Source organism: Papaver somniferum, chromosome 3 (assembly GCF_003573695.1).
Source record: "Papaver somniferum cultivar HN1 chromosome 3, ASM357369v1, whole genome shotgun sequence".
In the NCBI taxonomy this organism is placed as follows: domain Eukaryota; kingdom Viridiplantae; phylum Streptophyta; class Magnoliopsida; order Ranunculales; family Papaveraceae; genus Papaver; species Papaver somniferum.
In genome coordinates, this window is record NC_039360.1 from 186,603,517 (window position 1) to 186,609,101 (window position 5,585).

The following is a 5,585-nucleotide window of genomic DNA, read 5'->3' on the forward strand; positions in this document are numbered from 1 at the left end:
TGGAGTTAGTCCATACAGATTGCTAATCGAAATATTGGGTGTGATTGTTAGACCCCACGCTTTTTCAATATTTGATGGGTGTCTAAAACACCTTAATATTTATATATTTTTTATGCTTTCTTTGCTTAGTTTTCTTGTAAATGATGTATCTTATGTTTTTTGAGTATTAAGGTACTTTGGAGTCATTTGAAACAAAAGAAGAAGAAACGTTGCTTAAAAGGGCAAAAGTGTTGGAGGCGGACTATTTCTCATTATTATGTTTTATTTCTCCATCTCTGTCTGAAAAGTATGTCGGCTTTAGTGATGCAAATTTTGTCTGAAAAGCATGACATCTTTAGTGATGAAGAGACATTGAAGAGAAGAAGTGGACTTGAGAAGTAAAATATGGCTGCTGTTGGTGAAACCAACGAAGATTCTGATTTCGGTGAGTCTGAAAATGAAGACGAAGAGGTGTATGTTGAGAATGTGACCGAATTAAGTAATGTTGTGGAAGACCCAATTGAGCTTGCACATGATTATAATGATGATGTTTATGTTGAGACTTTGGCTGAGGCAGAGACGGACGGAAAGTGCTTGCAAGGTTTGATAGAGGACTACGATGTGCAAGAGGTAAGTAATTCATTTGAATTCTTTAAGGTTGAAGAGGACACCGTAACACAAGAAAATGTGATAGGTTTGTCTAACCCTTTGCCTATTGTTTCTTCTCCTTTACCTCATATTGACTTGAATATATGTGCTTCGAGAATATTGTTAAATGATTTTGTTTCTCGATATCCGTCATTAGAAACATTTGATTCTCATACTATGGATGTTTGCAAAGAAGAAACCGTGGAAGTTCCTGATTTCTATGTTCTTTACACACTTCCAAGTGTAGAAAAAATAAGTGTGGGGGAAACTTCTATGTGGCGATAGCTTCACTTCTGTTTTCTTGTACTAATATTTGTGTGAAGCGAGTATTTGCAAAACAGGTTCTATGGGAGGATCCCCAACTTTTCAGATTATTGGTGTATGGGGAGTTCGTCTTGCAAGTCGGGATGACGACTTTAAACTAAGCGCTGCATGGGAGGCAACCCACCGGTTTTGTATCTTTATCTTTATCTTTTTATTTTTAAGCATTTTATCTTTATTTTCTTGTTTTTGCATATCATTTGCGAAATTTCCCACCTTGAACTTTACTTTGAATGACTAAATTTTACATTGAGGACAATGTAAAGTTTAAGTGTGGGGGAGCATTTATATGTTTGTATAGTTTGTTTGATGCCTTCAGTGAAAAAAAACATAGAAAAATAGAAAAAGAAAAAAATTGCTTTATAAACTCCGAAATCTAGAAAATTGTGCCTTTAGGATGACACTACCAATATAAGTGGATGGAACCATTTTGGTTGCAGGAGTTGAGGAATCCATTAACTAAAAGGACGGACATAGCTCATGTGTTAGAAATAACATGATAATTGTTACCATATCTATAATTGTTACCGTATCTCGGAATGTCACCATATCACGTTCTATTTTTATTTTTCCATATTTATTTATTGTTTCTCTAAGTGATTTGGTGGGGCACCAGCATCGAATTGTTATCACTGCTAGGATGAAATAGAGTGATTGAGTTACTACAAAAAAATAGACCAGACCGATTTGACCAAACGGTGTACACAAAAAAAAGGATAGCAATATGTGTCTGTTCTCCCTGTCTCCGTCGCCTAAGCAAGCGTGGAATGCAGGATCCATGGGAATTACCATGTAATCTGCTGACAAGAATCATGCGCTTGGATCCAAAAGATCCATCATGTTGTCGATTTGAAAAAAAAAATAAAAAAAGAAAAAAAAGAGAAAAATAATTTTTTGTGTTGAATAAATCGATCATTGGTTCCCTTGTATATGCCAGTGAATTGATCTAGAATTAAGTTTGTCGCAGCTTTCCCTTGTATATGCCAGTTGTGTTTATATTAGAATTCAGACCAGTAGCTCAATCCAATAGGATTTTGAGGTTTGTTTTGGCAGTGACCTTCAGACAGATATGGGAAACAACGATCACTAGTCAACATTCGAAAACATCTATCTCTATATCCATCTTCTGAATCTATTCATGTGTGATTGTGGTTAGTTAGATTCCGATTATTGTGGTTTGTTCAACTTTATTGAGTAGAGCTTTGTTTACTTATATATGAATTGGAATTGCATCAAGGTACCTCCTCCTGTAGTCATTTTGGATTCGTTCATAAATTTGTCACAGGTAGCCGGAGTTGGAAATATAGGTTTTGTAGGTAGACCTCTTGTAAACCTTCACGAAACTATAACTCGTCCACTAGGGACACCTAGGGGTTCAAAGGCCTGTTATTCATGCTAAGAGTAACTGTATCCTCGGCGACATGGAGTTGTTTGTATGTTTTAGAATTATTTTATTGATAGGATAGTGGTTTGATCTCGAGTACTCGCACAACAGTCTAAGTGTGCGGGAATTTGATAGGTGTCTAAAACACCTTAATATTTATCTATTGTTTATGCTTTCTTTGCTTAGTTTTCTTGTAAATTATGTATCTTATGTTTTCTTTTGAGTATTAAGGTACTTTGGAGTCATTTGAAACAAAAGAAGAAGAAACGTTGCTTAAAAGGGCAAAAGTGTTGGAGGCGGACTATTTCTCATTATTATGTTTTATTTCTCCATCTCTGTCTGAAAAGTATGTCGGCTTTAGTGATGCAAATTTTGTCTGAAAAGCATGACATCTTTAGTGATGAAGAGACATTGAAGAGAAGAAGTGGACTTGAGAAGTAAAAGATGGCTGCTGTTGGTGAAAGAATTCAAAGGAGAAGAAAGCGTTCATTTAGAGCGAAAATGAGCAAAAAGACCAATTCACAGGCGAGCGAAACTAGCTAAGTTTGAGCAAGAAGAAATAGGCGCAAAACGGCAAAATAGTCATTCCATAAGCGGGTGATACATGGAGCCTAGGCGTGGATAAGGGACAACCAGCTAAGTCCTCATAGAAGTGTGATGGCAGACAATTTACTTTCTCAGGGTTATCACTTCCGGTGGACTATATGGAGCAGTGGGTGCCTCGAGTAAATCCAATTGTTACCAAAACTCTATTTTGAGAGAAACATTTCTCTCATCATCATCCTGTTATGAAATTAAGAGAGGTGAAGAAAGAGAGGCGCCGTTATCTGAAACCATTTCAGGTTCTTTCCGAAAAGTGAAATTTGAGAGACAGTGATTTAATGGGCTATGAAGGGTGAAGATCTAATAACTCAGATCTAGAACCAGAGATGAAAAAGGAGCAGTTGGAGTTAGGGTTTGCTGAAAATGGAGAAATTGAAGCGCTGTAATGAATTACTGAGTTGGGTTGAGCTCGATTTGAGATATTGATGTTCCTGCTACCAAGAATTGAAAAGGAATGGCAGGTCAGATCTGTGGTTCAGGTGGGATTTTGAGCTGAAATTCAGGTGGAAAGAAGCTGTTGACATGGCATTTATTGGATGTTTGTGTGAATCTGTGACTCGAATTAGTGTGGTGGTTGCAGCTCCAGATTGCAAGCTGATTTGCGTTCGAAATAGTGAACATCTAATGGAGTTTGAAGACCAACTGGACCAGAGAAGATGATGATGCTTTTGTTGATAATGGGGACCGAATGTGAGGGTTTATGAATGTATGATGATATCTATAAACATCACAGCGTACTCATCTCCAGCACCACCAGGTCGTGCACACAACTTTTTCAGGTAATTGCTTGAATGAACTTTTCATTATCACTTCAAGCTAATTAAATCTGGGGATACAAGGGTTTGTTTGAATGGGTATTTCACATGAGTTTTGGTGGCTGTATGTTGAAGATTTGGTGGACTTCCAAAACGAACTTAGTTGAGAAGAGAATAAGAAGACAAAGGAACTTAGCAAGGGGATGATTATGTACAAAATTGGTGTCGTCTGAGTTCTTGAAGGAAGCTACAGCTACAGGCAGAGTAGAGGTGCAACTGGTGCAAGTGATATGCAGCTACAGGTGGTGTGTGAGGTATAGTTTGTTATGATCCAGCTGCAATTCAGTTGGTGGTGGTTTATAAGAGCTGAATGTGTTGGTGTTGCTATTGTTCTGGTGGAGTGCAGATGGAGTTCTGGATGGATGTTGTGCGGCCGAAGTGCTGAACGGAGAGCAATGATGGTGTTTTAAAGATGAAAACAGCAGGAGTTGGTTTGCAGGCATGTGTAGCTGCAAGTTGAAGTGATTTTGTTGGCCTAAAAAGAGAATGGCAGCTGAGCTGCAAGTGCTGGTTGCAGTGCAACTGGTGCTGGTGGGTTGTGTTGTAGGAATGGAGTAAGAATGGCTAGGTCATGATGGAGCAAATGATGTTGCAGCTGTAATCTGGTGGTATGGATGTAAAGAAGTTTGAGACATTACAAGTGATACTTGTGGTATGGGAGCAGAAGACGATGATTATCATGGTTTTGGTACAAAGATCATAGTGGAAGGAGAACACAACAAATAAAACAAGGCCGAGCTCGAATTGCAGGTGCAGAACACGAAATACAAGAGATGGGTTCATGAGAAAGGAAGATGCAGCAAAGGTAGTGATTGCACAGGTTCTGATGAGTTCCAAGGCTGAGAAGAACGAGGATATGATGCTGCCAAAGGTGAAATCAGTTCGGTTTGATATTGGAGTTTTGAAGACTTCTGCTGTTACAGATGAATGTAACTGGTGGTGTTAACTGTTGTCATCAGTTGAGAACAACAACAACATGGTTTGGAGATTGAGGCTGTAAATGACAGAACCGGTGATGGAGACAATGAAGTTGCAGTCGGTGGTGCCCGAGGTGAATATACTGATGGTCCTGGTGGTGTTTCATGATGAAGTGGTCTACTAATGAAGCTGTATGGTGTTTACAGTGAAGAATTAAGTAGTAACACCTGTTTGGTTGTTTGCTGATGCAAGGATGGTGCTGCGTGTGATGCATTGCAAGTGGTTGAAGCTGAAGTGAGCATTTAGATGTATGCTAGGAATGTTACAGGGAATGAGATATGAAATGGCCTGAATTTGGCCAGGAAATTGTCCTAAAACAGACGGAATTCTGCCGGAAATTAATTCTGCTGAGTTCACTCAATGATCCGATCTGACTCAGCTGACCCAGTTCGACTCGGATGGACTTGGATCTGTCTTGATTGGGCTTCACTTATGGGATATTTAAAGGACTGGATTTTGGCAAAGGGTGCGACCTAAAATTTGGATTCAGAAATCGACAAGGCAGAGAGTATATAAAAGGGATATCTCTTTACACATATTTTATCTCTTCTTCTACTTTTGTTCTAAGGTTTAGACATGAAAACCTTTCTTTTTCTTCTTGTTATGAACTCCTTGCATGAGTAGTTAATTTTATTATTGGTTTCTGGATTAAGTTGATTTCACATAACATGATTTTGGGTTTAATGAATTAGTTTTGTCTCATATTTATCGTTCATAATTCTCTGAAAATATAGTTGCATCATTGATGTATTGCAACATGATTTGAGTATTTGTTTTGTCAAGTTGCAAATTGGTAGAACTCATATCCATATCTATAGCTATTTTAGGATTAATCATCGAGCGATAATCTTTGAACA

General features: G+C 38.2%; 1 long non-coding RNA gene across 1 annotated transcript; it reads left to right on the top strand.

Annotated features, from left to right (window-relative positions):
- Nucleotides 1-2,740: 2,740 nt before the first annotated feature.
- On the top strand, nt 2,741-5,372 carry LOC113358280. The gene is made up of 2 exons (XR_003364399.1): nt 2,741-4,004; nt 4,097-5,372. It is a non-coding gene; the product is annotated as an uncharacterized LOC113358280 (long non-coding RNA).
- Nucleotides 5,373-5,585: the final 213 nt, after the last annotated feature.